Source organism: Mobula birostris, chromosome 11 (genome assembly GCF_030028105.1).
Source record: "Mobula birostris isolate sMobBir1 chromosome 11, sMobBir1.hap1, whole genome shotgun sequence".
NCBI classification, from domain to species: domain Eukaryota; kingdom Metazoa; phylum Chordata; class Chondrichthyes; order Myliobatiformes; family Myliobatidae; genus Mobula; species Mobula birostris.
In genome coordinates, this window is record NC_092380.1 from 59,181,392 (window position 1) to 59,200,718 (window position 19,327).

General features: G+C 41.1%; 1 protein-coding gene across 1 annotated transcript in view; it reads right to left on the minus strand.

The window, feature by feature from the left end:
- LOC140204675 (von Willebrand factor C and EGF domain-containing protein-like) overlaps window positions 1–19,327 on the minus strand; it is a gene marked incomplete at its 3' end in the record, with an annotated part of 363,358 nt that overhangs the window by 166,717 nt on the left and 177,314 nt on the right. The window lies entirely within an intron of this gene.

The window sequence follows — 19,327 nt, forward strand, 5'->3', positions numbered from 1 at the left end:
TGGAGAGATAAAGAAAATTAATATTTCAAAGTTCGAAGTACATTTATTATCAATGAACATATACTGTATGTCATCATATACAACCCTGAGATTCATTTTCTTGTGGGCAACCGGAGTAACTACAAGAAACACCTTAAAAATCAATGTGGATACACCCCCAACAAGACGGACAACAACCAAGGAGCAAAAAAAGACAACAAAGTGTGGAAATAAAAAAGAGAAAAAATATTAAATAAATAATATTGAAAATATGAGATGAGGACTCCTTGAAAATGAATCCATAGGCTGCAGGAGCAATTCAGTGAAGGGGCAAGTGAAGGTGAGTGAAGTTATTCCCTCTGATCAAGAATCTGATAGTTGTAGGGTAATAACTGCTCCTGAACTTGGTGGTAGTCTTTAGGCTCCTGCAACTTCTTCCTAATGGCAGCAGCAAGAAGAGAGCATATGGCCTGGATGATGGGGGTCTTTGATGATGGCTGCTGCTTTTCTGCCAGAGCACTTCATGCAGGTGTGCTCAATGGTGGGGAGGGCTTTACCCGTGATGGACTGGGGTCATACTCATTACTTTTTGTAGGCTTTTCTGTACAAGGGTATTGGTGTTTCCATACCAGGCCATGATGTGACAAGTCAATATACATTCCATCACAGTTTGTCAAAGTTTTAGATGCCATGCCAGATCTTCACCAACATCTAAGGAAGTAGAGGCTCTCCCAGCTTTCTTCATAATGGCACTTAAAGTTCAAAAGTTCAAAGTTCAAAGTACATTTATTATCAAACTATGTATACAGTGCTCAACCTTGAGATTATTCTTCTTGCAGACAGACACAAAATGAAGCCATTTAAAGAAAAAAGAAACACACAAAACACCCATTTAAAGAAAAAAGAAACACACAAAACCACGCAAAAAGAACACATCACATAAACCTCAAAAAGCAAACAAATAAAATACAGAACATTAAACCACAAAATCCCCTAAAGTAAGTCCACAGCCACGAGCTGCTGAGACGAGGTAAGCTGGTCCTGGAGCTGATGACTGTGGCCAAAGTCACCAAGTCAATCAGTTCAGCGCTGTGTTGATGGATGAAGGCCACATCTGCAGATCCAGTTCTGTGCCGAGGCATCTCAATCAAATTTCTCAAATAGTAAAACGCATTCAGTGAGGAGAACATTAAATATCAAACTGCAGCCAAAATTGAGTTCACACACCACAAGCCGCCAAAGCGATCAAACTTGGCAGTGTGGGACAAAGACTCCTGCACCTTGCGCCTGTAGCAGGTAGAGGGAGACTGGGCAACCACAGACTGACGGCACTGAAGATCTGCTCATCTTCCACTCTCATCCTCGTCAATTCTAACCCTGCTCGACACTTCAATGTGATATAATGGAGCCACCCACGACTTTGCATTCTGCCATAAGGAATTGACGCAGCCACCCCCAGGGAGGGCTGTAGTTGCATTCCACGTCAAATCCTGCAGGAGATCACCGAACTGCCAGATCGTTCAGTCAGGCAAAAAAATACTACTTAAATGGGAAATTCCAGGCTGTAATCATTTTGAGTTCAGAAGAAGGAGTACATCTAGATCAAGGATTTTCAACCTGGGGTCCATGGACCCCACTGTTAATGGTAGCGCTCTGTGGCATGAAAAAGGTTGAGTACCCCTACTTTTGATTCTAAAAGAAGCAAACAATCTTCTAGTTCTGTAGTCTGTTTGTAAGATGTTGCTGTTCATCACCGGACATTCACATGCCGGACCCAGGACAAATCTCCTGAGATGATAACACCAAGGAACTTAAAGTTGCTGATGTCCTCCACCTCTGATACCCCAGAGAGGAATGGCTCATGCATCTCCAGCTTCCTCCTCCTGAAATCAATAATCACCTCCTTGGCCTTGCTGACGTTGGGTGGCAGGTTGTTGCTGTGAGACCACTCAGCCAGATTTTCAATCTCCCTCCAATACGCTGCTTCATTACTACCTTTGATTTGGCCAATGACAGTAGTGTCATTGGCAAACTTACGTATGGCATTGGAGCTGTGCTTAGCCTTACAGTCACAAGTATAAGGCAAGAAGAGCAGGGATCTAAGTGCACATCCTTGTGTTGCAGCTGTGCTGAGGGAGATTGTGGCGACAATGTCGTTGGCAATCTGAACTGACTGGGCCCTGCAAATGAGGAAACGGAAGATTCAGTTGCACAAGGAGGTGTTGAAGCCCGGGTCTTGGAGCTTATTGATTAGTTTTCAGGGGATGGTAGTACTGAATGCTACAGTCAGGTTGAAGATTCTACATCAAAACTGCGAGAGTGTGAATAGAAGTTGACTTTAAATGCTGAAAGTTGAGGGAAGGTAGATAGGAAAAGCAAAATATTTTCTGATAGGGTGGGACAGGGGTCACCAAGTGATTTTAATGTTGACAGAGCCAACTGGTTTAAGAGGACAGTTAGAGAGAGAGAAAATAAAGAAAGGAACATTTTAAAGCTAGGAAATGCAGGCCAAGCTGCAGTCAAACCAGAAAAAAAGAGAAAGCCAAGAATACACAACAGATCACAGTCTTAGTAGTGAGAGAAAAACTGACTTAATTTACAAAGATAATTTTACTGCAGAACTGGGCAGGTCAACACAATCAGAAAAACCAAACTATGTGAAGTTCTTGACATTGGTATAGAAAGCTACAAGGTGCCTAGGCAGAGATGAGGTACTGTTCCTCAAGCTTATGCTGGGCACCACTGGGATTGTGTGGGAGGCCACAGGCAATTTAATCATTTTGGAAGTGAATGGGGAATTAACGTGATGAACAAACCTTACACTGCAATGCAGTAGAGAGCAGATAATTGGATTTTAATGCTTTCCCATAAATAGTATCACAAGATATTTTAGACCTATCTGTCAGAATGATGGCGCCGAGTTTGATGGCTCATCTGAAAGAAGACACCTTCAGCAGTACAGAATCATGTTCAAACCATTTGGTGGAACTTGTCCCTACAGCCTTCCAACTCATTACAAACATCTTTCAAAAAGGAGATCCTCCACATCAAAAGATTTAAAATCCATCTAATTAAAAATATTAGCCATTTATAATTTCATTTGATACCTTTTATGTCAGAGAATTGCTAACAAATTTTTATCAGGAAATCAAAATTGGGCTTTTAATTACAAATCAAACCAACGATATATCAAAGTGCTGGAACTTCCTTTGTGTTTCCAAATCATGTCGCAACAGTCAAAGTCTCAGCTGGAATTCATCAGTACAGCCCTCAGGTCAAGAAGCCGAGTTATGAATCAAAGACTTGGAGCACAGATGCAGAATTCACCTTCCAAATATTTCATGTTACAGAAATCATTCTCAGTAACATCTGTGATGAAAGAAGGCAATCAAAAGAAATGGTACAAAACATGGCCTCTAAATTTCTTAAACTAAGGAGTCAATTTAGCATGAAGAACTTCTAAATTAGTAACAATTTCCTTTTACTACTACATTAAAATGAGGGGTCAAAACCAATTTGGAAACACTTTTTCGAATAAATAAGTTAAATGAATCACTCCTACGATCTATTGTGCTTTCTTCATTGGTCTCTCCTTTCTTAAGCTGACTGCTGTTTTAAAAATTTAAAGTGTACAGAGAAGTGTATTCATGAAAGCACTGGGTTGTATTTCAGAGCTTTTTTTGGATGCATAATAATGCAGATAGTATAAATAATGATGAGATAATGACAGAGAATGCAAAAAGACGCATCAGGTGAAACACCATTTGGAGAGAGAAACAGAGTTAACTTTTGATCAGAATTACCATCTTTAACATGGCCTAGAAGTTACCATCTTCATCTGCTTCATCAGTGATTAGAAATGAAGATGTTTGTTAATGTACAAACTGCACAGTTCTGTTTGTAGTCCAGCATTAAATAAAAGGAGTCTGTTCACATTTGGCAAGACTTGCAAGCAACACTTGTGCACCAAATAATAGGCAATAATCATTTTCAAAGACACAACATTCAATGCTTCTCACATTGACATTGAACTTTATTGCCATTGTTGAATTGTCTACCATCAGTTCCCTTGAATACTGCCATTGACCAAAACTGCTCAATACTGTCACTGTGACAACAATAGCAGGTGAGACTCTATGGCGATGAATTTCCTTCCCAATTCCCCAAAGTCATCCACCACCTTTGCAATGTTCAAATCAGGAAAATAATGGAATACCCTCCAGTCATCTGAATGAGTGCGCTTTGAATAAGACTCAAAGTTCATCATCATACAGGAGAAAGCTTCCATGATTGGCTGGCACTCCATACACCACCTAAAACATACTTACACAATACTCTCAACAATTCACTATTTCTTTTTTTCAATCACATTATTACCACCTAACAGGGCAAGAGCAGCAGGTAAGTCAGAATAACACCATCTCCAAGTCAGACTTGACAACATTACAGGATGAAATTCCTGGAATCCTATACTAAAGAGGACTGCAAGTGTAGCTGCAATGTTCAAGAACTGACTCTTCATCAAAGACAAGTAGGGAGCGATATTTAATTAAGTTTGGCCATATCAGCCATAGCAACACTCCACAAATTAAAAGATATAAAAATCAGTCAACCTAGGCTGTACAAATGCACAATGTAATGCTAACCCAGTGCAAACTGTGTTATTAATATTCCACCAATCACAAACTCAAACTGATTAGGAGACATTTCGTAATTTTCAACAACGATATATTTAATTGAGAAATAATGACCCACCAGATGATCCATTCATCACTGCATAAGAATGTTGACACAATATTCTGGCCTCTAGACGCATAGTTCATTTTAAATGGCATCACTTCCTGGATGTAAGTTTTTTTTATATCATTTCCTGTGCAGCTTAATTTGGATTTTGACTTGAAGCACACAGTGTAGAAAGACATTTCTATCCCCTCTTTATTTGCCCTTGAAACAGCAGTTTCTGTGAGTTTTATGCTTCCTTAACATTGGAAAACACTTATTTTTTGATATTTTATTAAATTTTATAATATTTTATTATATTATATTTTAGATATTTTTTGAAGATATGTTTATCGTTTATTGCTATTAAGCTGTTGTTGACAATTCAGTATTGAATTTAATATGTATTTTACTTAACTTTTTGCAGTTTCACAAGTAAGATTTCATTTAAAACCCCAAAGCAAGCTCTTGTCTCGGGTGATTTTTGATAAAGTGTTTACCTCACTGCATAGCTTTATAAATCAGTACTGTGAGGGCAGTAGAGTGAAAAGATAACTTGCCTTCAAAGGCATCACTTGCGGACTGGAAATGTGGCTGAATGCCATACGCAACAATATCAGCCTCTGGTCTCAGCAACGTCGATCGCCAAGCCCTGGAAGTCAGGTTAGAATGTGGCACATCGATTGCATCTTCAAGACGCTCAAACACAACCACAACTAGCATAGCTGCAATATGGGCCCGCGCCTGTGCTGTGGCAGCGAGAAGGAGAGCAGTGTACGCTAAGCGCAAAGTTGAAATGCAAATGTATTAATCTTGTATAGACATGGAGAGAGCATGTGTTGAGGCTACACTGAGTGCAAGGAGTGTGAAGCTAAGGCTACTTTAGCCAAGGAAAAGGTGTATGAAGCAACAGCTGGCTTAAATAGCAGTGAACCTAGAGCCAGAATCAGTCATGCTTTGCCATGACAACAGCCAAAGCATCTTACTAAAGCTAACATACACTGCTCTGAGTGTAACAGCGAACAGGACATATCAGCTCTTCATTCAGGGCCGGCAGCTTGAGCTACTACTGGTTCCAGCATACCTGCAGAAGATTATTATAATCTGGCACCTTGCATTGGAGATGAGGTCTTTCTTTGAATCATGAACAAAGAGCTTAGCAAAGACAAGTCGAACAGTTGGGTAGCTCCTCTTCCATTTTGCTCTCCATGGCAACTACCGAACAATAGGGAGCAGGAACTAGGTCAACTCATAGCCCTCAATCACACGTTGAGAAGAAAACCAAAAGTGAACAAACATTATGTGGAATTCATGGAGAGACTCTTCAGGAGAAGTCATGTTGTGTTAGCTCCTCCACCAGATCCCAACAAAGAAAACTGGTATTTATCCTACCCTGGTATTACCTCTCCCAGAAACCTGCAGAAACACGGATGGTTTGATGTATCCTCTTTAACCATATAACTATATGACAATTACAGCATGGAAACAGGCGATCTCGGCCCTTCTAGTCCGTGCCGAACTCTTACTCTCACCTAGTCCCACCGACCTGCACTCAGCCCATAACTCTCCATTCCTTTCCTGTCCATATAGCTATCCAACTTAACTTTAAATGACAACATCGAACCTGCCTCAACCACTTCTGCTGGAAGCTCGTTCCACACAGCTACCACTCTCTGAGTAAAGGAGTTCCCCCTCATGTTACCCCTAAACCTTTGCCCTTTAACTCTCAACTCATGTCCTCTTGTTTAAATCTCCCCCACTCTCAATGGAAAAAGCCTATCCATGTCAACTCTATCTGTCCCCCTCATAATTTTAAATACCTCTATCAAGTCCCCCCTCAACCTTCTATTCTCCAAAGAATAAAGACCCAACTTGTTCAACCTTTCTCTGTAACTTAGGAAATCCAGGTAACATTCCAGTAAATCTTCTCTGTACTCTCTCAATTTTGTTGACATCTTTCCTATAATTCAGTGACCAGAACTGTACACAACACTCCAAATTTGGCCTTGCCAATGCCTTGTACAATTTCAACATTACATCCCAACTCCTATACTCAATGCTCTGATTTATAAAGGCCAGCATTCCAAAAGCTTTCTTCACCACCCTATCTACATGAGATTCCACCTTCAGGGAACTATGCACCACTATTCCTAGATCCCTCTGTTCTACTGCATTCTTCAATGCCCTACCATTTACCATGTATGTCTTATTTTGATTAGTCCTACCAAAATGTAGCACCTCACATTTATCAGCATTAAACTCCATCTGCCATCTTTCAGCCCACTCTTCTAACTGGCCTAAATCTCTCTGCAAGCTTTGAAAACCTACTTCATTATCCACAACTCCACCTATCTTAGAATCATCCGCATACTTACTCATCCAATTTACCACCCCATCATCCAGATCAATAATATATATGACAAACAACATTGGACCCAGTACAGATCCCTGAGGCACACCATTAGACACCGGCCTCCCAATCTGACAAATAGTTATCCACCACTACTCTCTGGCGTCTCCCATCCAGCCACTGCTGAATTCATTTTACTACTTCAATATTAATACCTAAAGATTGAACCTTCCTAACTAACTTTCTGTGTGGAACCTTGTCAAAGGCTTTACTGAAGTCCATATAGACAACATCCACCGCTTTATCCTCTTCAACTTTCCTAGTAACCACTTCAAAAAATTCAATAAGATTTGTCAAACATGACCTTCCATGCACAAAACCATATTGACTGTTCCTAATCAGACCCTGTCTATCCAGATAATTATATATACCACCTCTAAGAATAATTTCCATCAATTTACCCACCACTGATGTCAAACTCATAGGCCGATACTTGCTAGGTTTACGCTTAGGACCCTTTTTAAACAATGGAACAACATGAGCAATACACCAATCCTCCAGCACCATCCCCGTTTTTATTGACATTTGAAATATTTCTGTCAGAGCCCCTGCTATTTCCACACTAACTTCCCTCAAGGTCCTAGGGAATATCCTGTCAGGACCCGGAGACTTATCCACTTTTATATTCCTTAAAAGTGCCAGCACTTCCTCGTCTTTAATCAGCATAGTTTCCATAACTACCCTACTTGTTTCCCTTACCTTACAGAATTCAATATCCTTCTCCTTAGTGAATACCGAACAAAAGAAATTGTTCAAAATCTCCCCCATCTCTTTTGGCTCCGCACATAGCCGCCCACTCTTTCATGTGTGTTGTTGTTAAAGTGGCATTCCATTAATTCCATGTTGTCCAGTCTTGTTCATTTATGGTTTGTTCTGGTAGCTATTTCTTGCCAGATGGTCCTGGTTTCCAAACCACTGGCGTGGACCTTGTTCATCCAGGTAATACTAGAGCCGGCATGAGTTTTCTTGTTCTTGTCTCTCACATCCAAAGATTTTTGTTGGCAGATGTAATGTAACCATGAAGGGTCCAGCTGAAGACCCTAACTGGGCCATCACCATCAGGACCTGAACCCCGGACCCCTGCGCCACAGAGTCCGGACTGTTCCCAGTGTCTATATACACGGACACAGTATACAATATAATACAACTACTATATGGAAGTGAACAGCATAGAAAATTTTAAATTGTCCCATTCAGGCCTAAAATCACAGTGGAAGAGTTCTTACTCTTGTGGGATAACATCTTTCCTGACGAGCAAGGCCATTCTACTTGGTAGGTGAAACTTGTGGCTGTGAAACAATCTCAGGTTCCGGGGCTTCCTCCATGATGGTGGATGAAGGAGTTGACTCTGAGACTGCAGGAAGTGGTTCCGAGAGCTCTGAGCACCTTTCTTCTCCTTTTCTCAGTTTTTCTCTCTGGATCTACTTCGATCCTTGCTTCTCTCATGATCTCTATCATGGTCTCACTCGTGGCTCTGATCTCATTCATGCTCTTGATCCCACTCCTTTTCATTTTCTTTCTAGGATGTGTATCTAGCTCTTGGGAAGGTGCATTTAGTTCACTAGAGTATATTATTCTCTTGCTAATCCTTCTGTTGTTCCCTTTATGATCTGATCTCTCCTCTTGGTTTCCTCATCCACAACATCATTTAATGAATCCTTTGTTTTCATATCTCCATTGACTCCTCTCTTTTTGGAGTTCCATTCATCCAGCTGGGCTTTGGTCTTTGCACTTACTTTTAAAAGTAGCTTTTTGCCTCCCAGTTTAAATTCATGCAATGACCTTAATGCACACAGATTCTGGTTCTTTATTCTCACAAAAGCCGAATGCTTGTAACTTTTATGAAGCTCCTTGAAACCCCTTCCAGCTTAAAAACAAGCCACATTTCACAAGTACCTGCCTGATCAGCAAATTAAAAGTTTTCTCAGATACGTTGCCTGCAAAAACTGTTGTAGTTGGACCACTGCTTTCATCACTTTCACGATTCCTCTGAGTAGCATGGATTTTCCTTTGTCAGAATCAGAATCAGATTTTTTATCACTGGCATGTATCATGAAATTTGTTAACTTAGCAGCAGCAGTTCAATGCAATACATAATATAGAAGAAGAAGAAAAAAAATAAATTACATATAGGTATATTGAATAGATTAAAAATCGTGCAAAAAACAGAAATAATATATATTTAAAAGTGAGGTAGTGTTCAAGGGTCCAATGTCCATTTAGGAATCAAGTGGCAGACGGGAAGAAGCTGTTCCTGAATTGCTGAGTGTGTGCCTTCAGGCTTCAGTACCTCCTACCTGATAGTAACAGTGAGAAAAGGACATGCTCTGGGTGCTGGAGGTCCTTAATAATGAATGCTGCCTTTCTGAGACACCGCTCCTTGAAGATGTCCTGTGTACTTTGTAGGCTAGTACCCAAGGTGGAGCTGACTAAATTTTTGTCACTCTGCAGCTTCTTTTGGTCCGGTATAGTAGCACCCCCGCCCCCCCACCCCCCACCCCATGCCAGACAGTGGTGCAGCCTGTCAGAATGCTCTCCATGGTACATTTATAGAAGTATTTGTTGACATACCAAATCACTACTTACCAAATCTTGTCCAATACACTTTACAATCAGAGGCACAGAGGATGGCACCAACAACTTTTCACCCTCTGTTGCACAATGGTTCATGATGTACAGCATGGAGACAGTTGTGGGATCATCCAGCAACTTCCTTATTTTGCTTTTAGTTGATTCTATTACAAGGGATGTGGCATGAAAACGGTGAATGGATCTCCACTCAAGTTGTAGTTGTCTCAGCCAATTGCGTCCCCACCATGCGGGCCCAGCTGTTTTTACAACCTACAAGCCCAATATGACATGTTGGTTGTTGTATTTCTCTGTTATGAATGTCATTTCCACAGGAGTTATCTTTTCTCCAATATAAGTTGGATATCTGCAGGCTTTAGTTCAGTATCTTTGACATGCCGTTTATAGTCATTTTGTGCAATGACTGAAACAGCGGAGCCAGGGTCCAATTCTGTTTTAGAAAGTGTGTTGCTCCAAAGAAAATAAAAACGTGCTGCACTGTTTTTTTACTCAATTGTTTCTCGCTGCTCTTTTTAAAAACTTGAATGTCTCACTATGCTTTAACACTTAGGTAGTCATCTCGGGTTCATTAAAACTTCCTCATCACCACTGTTTCATAACTCCAAAATATCAAACTATTTAAACAAAAATCATAGGACCAGGAAAGTAAGTCTAACTTCATGTTTTAGCTTAAGCGAGGTGCACTTGTGTTATGCGGTGGTGTGATGATGTGTGCCATTTACGTACATTTACACGTAATCTGCAATGCGTTATGTAAACAACAAGAATGCTTAATCAAACAATATATTTACAATATTACTTGAATATTACTGAATTATTAAATACACAATGGTGGCAGCAGCAGTGTTCTTACCTTCAAGATCTTAAAGGCTTGAAAATTCCAAGCAGCTGCACAACAATTTCACTATCTACAACCCAGAAGAGTCAATGGAACCAAGTTCCTACTGATCTCAACCCAGCTGATCATGCCACCAGATGGCGTCAAACTAATCAGCTCACAGCAGGCACCAACTGATCCAGTTTAAAGTTGTCCACCATCTCCATTACTCTAAACTTAGATTGCACAGGATTTACCCTTCTGTCTCGCCAATGAGTGATAGGTGCCAAGGGACAGAAGACACGTTGTCACATACCTTTTGGTTTTGCCCATTACTGACTGGATTTTGGTCCAAAATATTCGACTGGTACTCAAAGGCCTATAAAAGATCCTTCCCCTTGGAAGCTGGTCTCGCTATATTTGGCTGCTAGCAATCTACTATTTGTTTCCCTGCAGCCATACAACAATCTCTGATGCTGGGGATGATTGTTGCCAAAAGACTTATCTTGAGGGAATGGAAATCACCTTCTCTCCCTTCCTTTCAGAGATGGATGGCTGATATGATCTCAGTCATACAGATGGAGAAACTTAGGTTCTTGAGAACCAACTCAATTAAAAAATTTTGGGTTATATGGATCCATTTCTTGCCTACCTGGACGAGGCCGGGGACGGATGAACAATTTGCCCCCAGCTGATTTCTCACGGCCCTCATTTGAGATCTGATGTTCAGTATTTTTGAGCACTTTGTACAATAGGCATCCCTCTGATGTTATGTCTTTTTTTGCTAATTTCATTTTTATACATGTCTGAGCTGGTATGTTCTTGTTGATTTCATTGTTTTTTTTTGAAAATTTAGAAAATAAGGTATAAAAAAAACTAATCAGCTCACACTCTGCCGATAGGTCTTGGCTCGAAACGGTCGACTCTAGCGTCCTGCCGAAGATCTCGGCCTGAAACCGTTGACTGTACTCTTTTCCATAGACGCTGCCTGGGCTGCTGAGTTCCACCAGCATTTTGTTTGTGTTGCTCACACTCTCCTCATGGTTACCTGACCTAGTATTTCTTGCCAAGAATGTCATTCCCACCAAGAATGTTATCAAGGCCGGTATTTTCAAAGTGAAAATGGTTGAAGACCGTGTAGTAAGACTGTTTAAGACTAGTCTCTTAGACTTTCCATCCTTTGTCAAAGACTTAACAAAATTATCATTTGACATTTTCAGTAATTAACATCCTATGGGTGTCAGGTGACGAAATTACTGACCTCTAGAGGCAAAGTTCATTTCGTATGAACATCACTGCCTGAACATCAGCTGTTTTTTTATATCATTTCCTGTGCAGATTAATTTATGTTGTGTAGAAGGACATCCATCATCATCCCCTCTTTACTTGTCCTTGAAACAACAATATCTGGGAGCGTCAAGCTTTTTTAATATTGGTAAACATTGGTAGTAGATATATTTTGAAGGAAGTATTATAATTACCATTTATTGCTATCAAGCTATTGTATTGTTTGCAGCTTCGGGCTTCTTATTTTAGAAAGGATATACCAACATTGGAGAGGGTTCAGAGAAGATTCATGAGAATGATTCCAGGAATGAAAGGGTTACTGTATGAGGAACGTCTGGCAGCTCTTGGGTTGTATTCCATGGAGTTCAGGAGAATGAGGGGGGGATCTCATAGAAACATTCTGAACGTAAAAAGGCCTGAACAGATTAGATATGGCAAAGTTACTTCCCATGGTAGGGGAGTCTAGGATAAGAGGGCATGACTTCAGGATTGAAGGATGTCCATTTAGAAATGAGATGATGAGAAATTGCTTTAGTCAGAGGGTGGTAAATCAGTGGAATTTGTTGCCACGAGTGGCTGTGGAAGCCAAGTCATTGGGTGCATTTAAGGCAGAGATAGATAGGTTCTTGATTAGCGAGGATATCAAAAGGTATGTGGAGAAGGCAGGAGAGTGGGGATGACTGGAAGAACTGGATCAGCCCATGATTGAATGGTGGAGCAGACTTGATGGGCTGAATGGCCTACTCCTACTCCTATATCTTATGGTCTTATTGTCTTAAGATATCGTTGTGCAACAAATTGACTCTAGTCTACACAGCCTGGTAATGGAATATTGCATGTGTGTGATATAGAAATAGCAAAACATTTAGAGAGGAGTGGTTCCATTAGACAGACGCAGTATGGATTCAGAAAGGGTAAGTCCTGTTTGACAAACTTACTGGAGTTATTTGAGGACATAATGAGTGCAGTGGATAGAGGGGAACAGGTGGATGTCATATACTTGGATTTCCAGAAGGCGCTCGATAAGGTGCTGCACAAGAGACTTATAAATAAGATACGGATGCATGGAGTCGGAGAAAGTGTATTGGCATGGATAGTGGATTAGTTAACCGATAGAAGGCAGAGAGTTGGTGTAAATGGGTGTTTCTCCAGTTGGCAGTCTGTGGTGAGTGGGGTGCTGCAGGGATCGGTGCTGGGCCCGCAGCTGTTTACCATTTACATTGATGATTTGGAAGAGGGGATTGAGTGTAGTGTAGAAAAATTTGCTGATGACACTAAACTGAGTGGAAAAGCAAATTGTACGGAGGATGTGGAGAGTCTGCAGAGGGATATAGATAGGTTAAGTGAGTGGGCCAAGGTCTGGCAGATGGAATACAACACTGGTAAATGTGAGATCATCCACTTTGGAAGGAATAGTAGAAGAGCAGATTATTATTTAAATGGTGAAAGATTGCAGCATGCTGTTGTGCAGAGGGACTTGGGAGTGCTTGTTCATGAATCACAAGAAGTTGGCTTGCAGGTAAAACAGGTTATTAAGAAGGCAAACGGAATGTTGGCCTTCATTGCTAGAGAGATTGAATTCAAGAGCAGGGAAGTCATGCTGCAACTATATAGGGTACTGGTAAGGCCACACCTGGAGTACTATGTGCAGTTCTAGTCTCCATACTTGAGGAAGGATATACTGGCTTTGGAGGCAGTGCAGAGGAGGTTCACCAGGATGATTCCAGGGATGAAGGGGTTAACCTATGAGGAGAGATTGAATCGCCTGGGACTATACTCTCTGGAGTTCAGAAGAATGAGAGGGGATCTTATAGAAACACACAAAATTTTGAAAGGGATAGATAAGATAGAAGTGGGAAAGTTGTTTCCATTGGTAGGTGAGACTAGAACTAGGGGACATTGCCTCAAGATTCGGGGAGAAGATTTAGCATGGAGATGAGGAGAAACTGTTTTTCCCAGAGAGTGGTGAATCTGTGAAATTCTCTGACTGGGGAAGCAGTTGAGGCTTCTTCACTAAATGTATTTAAGGTACAGTTAGATAGGTTTTTACATAGTAAGAGAATTAAGGGTTATGGGGAAAAGGCAGGTAGATGGAGTTGAGTTTACGGACTTATCAGCCATGACCTTATTGAATGGCAGGGCAGGTTCGATGGGCTGGATGGCCTACTCCTGCTCCCATTTCTTATGTTCTTATGTCATGTTTATCTTGATTAACACCGATCATGAGAATAATTGACAGTATTAGTGCAATATGTTCAGGTACATAATGATTCTATTTTGAATTTAATCGATTTTACTTAACTTTTTGCTGTTTCACAAGTAAGATCTCATTAAAAACCCTGAAGGAAGTTTCTATCTTGGATGATTTTTAAGAAGGTGTTTAACTCACTGCATAGCTTTGTATATCAGCACTGCAAGGGCAGTAGACACAATATCAAATTCAAAGAGAAGGCAGATACTGCGGCTGATGGAATCTGGAGCCAGAGACCATCTGCTGAAGGAACTCAATGGGTCACACAGCATCTGTGAGTCAAAAGAATGGTTAATTGTTTTGGGTCAAACCCTTGTGTCAAAGAGAAGGTATATCAGTAATGGTGACCTGGATTCAGAATATAGTATAACAAATAAGGATGACGAGATATACAAAAACAAACAGTATGAGCTTCTACAAGTTTGCAAAAGGAAGCAAAAGGCAAAAGTAAATACTTGTCCATTAGAGATAAAGGTTGAAGAATTATTAATGGGACATAAGGAAATAACAGCACATAATTAGGATGAACGTATAGTTTTTGGGGTACTGCAAATCTGTGTCTTTATTGATGCTTGCTGCATGCTTGAGTGCTCGGTGGAGGGCACCGATGCTTTTTTTGCTGCTGGGGATGGGGGAGGGGTCAGTGCTTTGCTGCTGCTTGTGCATACAGGGGGGCTGGGGGGGCTTTGGGGTTCTAATGTTTAACTGTTATTCATTCTTTGGGACACTCCTCTGTTTTCATGGATGGCCCTTGTGGCTACGGGGGTCAGGGGGTATGGAGGGAAGGCTGGGGCGGGGTTCTGAGTTGGATGATCAGCCATGATCATAATAAATGGCGGTGCAGGCTCGAAGGGCCGAATGGCCTACTCCTGCACCTATTTTCTATGTTTCTATGTTTCTATGTATGTGAAGAGAAAGAATTTCAGGATGTATATTGCATACATTTCTCTGACATCAAATGTACCTATTAAAACAAATTGCATGTTAGCCTTTATTGCAAAAGGGTTGAAGCAAAAATGTAGATAATTCCTGTTACCAGACACGGCACAAGTGAAACATACCTGGTGTATTCTGTACAATTTGGGTTTCTTTATTTAAGTACAAATATATTCGCATTGCAGTTGGGTGGTTTTTGGAGGTTTACTCCATACGTAATATTTGCTATAATATTTGTTTGAAGGGCTTGTGGTGCAAACATTGTGCCAGCTTTTCTCGGTGCATAATACATGATAAATTGTGGAAATCTTCCTTTGACATATTTGCCCCACAGGTCCCTTGTAATCTCAAACGTTCATCGTTATATCCAGTACTAAATCCACTATTGTGACCTCAAATTCAAGATAGACCAGGCAACAATAATCTGCCTTGTTTTTGCTCATCTTGCTTGATATCACAAACGTGTAGTCCCATCATCTTTCTTCTACTTAATCCAGGTATATAATGGGATAATATGGAGGAAACAATATTGTAATTGATCATTGTTGCACTTGAATCATTGAGTCAGATCGTTGACCGACAAATCAAAAGAATTACTAATGGTAAGAACATTATTTGCAATTCCACATAAAAAATTTCTGAAACACTAGTCTTCATGCATAATCATAATTGTGCCAATTGAAAGGACTTCCTGCTATGATGTTACTACAGCTCTTTTCACGAGCACTGTACAAAGCATAGTGCTTTTCCAAGAAAAGTACAATGTAGTGTACAGTGAAAGAGTTAAAGCAACGGTCCAAGAACAGGTAGCAAGCTGAAGCTATCTGTAAATTGGATTTTGATACTGGCCAGTAGCCAGCTGGAAATTGGCCATGTCTTTCCACATTGAGCCTGCTGAGGAATACATTTGGCAAGCTGACAGTTCTCTGTCACAATCCATCTATTAGATAAATCTATCTGCAGGCAACATCAGTCCCACAGCTACTGTTTCAAAGAGACTTGATAGCCCATGACAGCAATAAAGAGCTTTCCACAACCTGGCCTAAAATAACAAATCAGACATAATTACCCCAGCAGTCTAACATCTGACCAACTTAAAAGTTGGACAGGAATAAAGCAATTAGTTTGATTGATCAGAAGGGATAACGAATATAAAGACAGGGTCAGGGTACAAGCTATACAATATTATGTGTGTTCTGTATTTCATGCTGTTTCCATAGGCCTGAATATCAACTGATGGGAATTCAATGAGATCACAAGGAAAATAACTTCATTTGCTGGTCCTACAGCAATGACAACAAAGTGAAGGAAATGTTTGCCACAGTTTGTGATCTGTTATTCTGTTGGGTTGATGCAAAATTTTCAATTCTAGATTAAGGAACATTTGTGGAAAACCACCTTTTGATTCCCAATGCACACACGTGCTCCTCCTTGCAAATCTTTTATCCACTCCTACCCATGAAAATGCAAATTGTGTGTAAGTGCCAGTAGACTTCTGGTATCTTAGCAAGTGGTCAGTTTCAATGTAAGAGGCTGAACAAGTGCTGGCTGGTTACAGGGCTGCATAACTGAGTCCAATCTTGTTCTCTCCTGGGGAGGATGATTTCTGGTGACTATTGAGAGCAGGGAATTTGCTGGTCTTCTGACAACTAGTCCAGATGGTGAGCACAGTTGTTCTGCAACAAGAAAATTTCCATGGAATAACGTAGTTCCTGTCGTCTGACCCCAAGATTGGCAATCTGCAAGCAGCTGCAATATTGATTATCTCACACTAATCAAACAACTGAACTTCACATTGCAGTGCTGGAAAAGGTCATCTAAATGACAAAAGCAGCAAATTAGTAAATGCTGTCGTTTACAATCAAGGCATGAGGCCTACTTTGATGAGAGGATCACGCAAAACACGCTGGAGGAACTCAGCAGGTTGGGCAGCATCCGTGGAAACGAACAGTCAATGTTTTGGGTTGAGACCATTCATGAGGACTGAAGAGGGAGGGGCAGGGGCCCTATAAAGAAGGTGGGGGGAGAAGCCTGGTAGATGCCAGGTGAAAAACCAGTAAGGGGAAAGATCAAGGGGTAGGGGAGGGGATAGGCAGGAAAGGTGAAGAAGGAATAGGAGAAAGCACAATGGGTAGTAGAAGCAAGCGGAACCATGCAGGAGGTGATAGGCAGCTGGGGGAGGAGGCAGAGTGAAACTGGGATGGGGGAAGGGAGGAGGAGGGAATTACCGGAAGTTGGAAAACTCAATGTTCATGCCAAGGGGCTGGAGACTACCCAGACGGTATATGAGGTGTTGCTCCTCCAACCTGAGTTTGGCCTCATCATGGCAGTAGAGGAGGCCATGTATGGACATATCCGAATGGGAATGTGAAGCAGAGTTGAAGTGGGTGGCAACCAGGAGATCCTGCCTGTTGTGGCGGACGGAGTGAAGGTGCTCGACGAAGTGGTCCCCCAATCTGCGTCAGGTTTCAGCAATGTAGAGGAGGTCGCACCAGGAGCACTGGATGCAATAGATGACCCCAACAGACTCACAAGTGAAGTGTTGCCTGAAGCGTTGTCCAGAGGATAATGCTTCATAAATAAAACTCTGGTGTTTGCGTTAAGATGAGATGGAGAATGTGCTGCAGACAAATGTGCAATAAAAATATTAATAAATTCATAAATAAAAGCACAGACTATTTTCTAAATGGAGAGAAATTTCAAACATCTGAGGTGCAATAAGATGTAATGTTGAGACTTTATAAAGCACTGGTGAGGCCTCACTTGGAGTACTGTGAACAGTTTTGGGTCCCTTATCTAAAAAGGGATGTGCTGACATTGGAGAGGGTTCAAAGGAGGTTCATGAAAATAATTACAGGATTGAAAGGCTTGTCATATGAAGAGCATTTGATGGCTCTGGGTCTGTACTACTGGAATTCTGAAGAATGAGGGCTGACCACATTGAAACCTATCGAATGTTGAAACGCCTTGATAGAGTGGATGTGGAGAGGATGGTGGGGGAGTCTAAGACCAGAGGACACAGCCTCAGAATAGAGAGGAGTCCTTTTAGAACAGAGATGAGGAGGAACTTCTTTCCCCTAGAGAGTGGTGAACCTGTGGAGATTTTGCTGGGGAGTCAGAGTCACGGGGTACACTTAAGGCAGAGGTTGATAGATTCTTGATTGGTCAGGGTGTGTGGGATACGGTGAGAAGGCAGGAATTTGTGGCTGAGAGGGAATGGGTTACCCATGATGAGATGGCAGGGCAGACTCGATGGGACAAATGTCCTAATTCTGTTCCTATATCTTATGGTCTAAAATGGTAGAATCTGGGAGACAATATTTAAGTCAACCTGGTCATTGCAATAACATCTTAGGCAGCCCAAAGCTGAAAACTGGGGAAGAGAAGTATAAATGTTGCCAGTCATGAACAGAATTGTGGTTTATCAAGGAAATGATTGTCAAATATGAACTCCATTCATCCCTATTTCAGTGGAACAGATATGAATGGAATTAACTTGCAAATCACTACCTGTGTAAATAAACTAGCTCAAGATGTAAGAGTATTTCCTAACTCAGCAAAGTCTAGGCCAAATTACAAATGCTTCTGTGCTTCTAAGCATCAAGATAGAACAAAAAAATTATATTAATATTCTTTGTTTCCCTGCCTGTGTCTGCACCTTAGCTTACTAGGCTCTTGGATCTTTTCAGTCACAGGCTACTGATCTGTCAATATCAGGGATCTAATGTGTGCACAGTCACAGTATCCATTATCCATGCAATGTAAAATATTCCCACCCTGTGATAACTGCATTCCATCTGCCTTAGAACTGTTGACAATTCAGAAGAAGACTTGCATTCTGTTTCCAAATCACGTAGAACTGAAAATGTTGAGTAAAATACTGTTCAATTTTGCAGGCTCTCTCACTGCTGGGAAAAGGAAACCGACTAACTCAAAAAGTAAAACGTTCTTCGTGAGTCATTTGATTCTTGCATGATAGTGTGATCTGATGACAACTGTCCACCAACCATCATCCCTTCTTATCGCCTTGAAGACAATCATGCAAAGATTTCCATGCAGGGAAGTATGGTTATAGCTAATGAGGAAAACACTCAAGGAGCAATAACTCCTCCAATGAGGCTTTTACTTCAATATTTAGAAAACATCTGGCTTGATGCGGTTTGGTGTATGAATCAGTACTGTGAGACAGAATACGTATTTGATGCTAAGCAGGACAAAGGCATGAACAATGTCAACTCTCTCAACCGTCATGATGAGAGACTCTTGTGTCAATCATGAAAATGGATTTTAGTGACACAAGAGAAGGATATACTGGCACTGCCCAATGTCATGACCTAAC